Raw genomic sequence first — 253 nt, 5'->3', positions numbered from 1 at the left:
TTGACTCGCCCGTGTTTACGGTAGAGGCCGCGCCCTCGAGCCGGACAGACAGCGCCCCCGACACGTGTATCTGGTGGCTCCGACGCCCACTTGACCCGCGTTGACCCCGCCCGCTTAGCTGCTTCACCTCGCTGTGCTTTCGTTGTGCTTGCGGTGCGAAAGGGGAATGCTTTGGCCATCTTGTTGTTAGGTGATGCTCGGTGGTGTCTGGAAGGCAGTTTGTAGTGATATGTATGCAGGGGGAGATAGGGAG

The sequence above is a fragment of the Penaeus monodon genome, chromosome 33, assembly GCF_015228065.2.
Source record: "Penaeus monodon isolate SGIC_2016 chromosome 33, NSTDA_Pmon_1, whole genome shotgun sequence".
In the NCBI taxonomy this organism is placed as follows: Eukaryota; Metazoa; Arthropoda; class Malacostraca; order Decapoda; family Penaeidae; genus Penaeus; species Penaeus monodon.
This window is presented reverse-complemented; position numbering follows the sequence as displayed.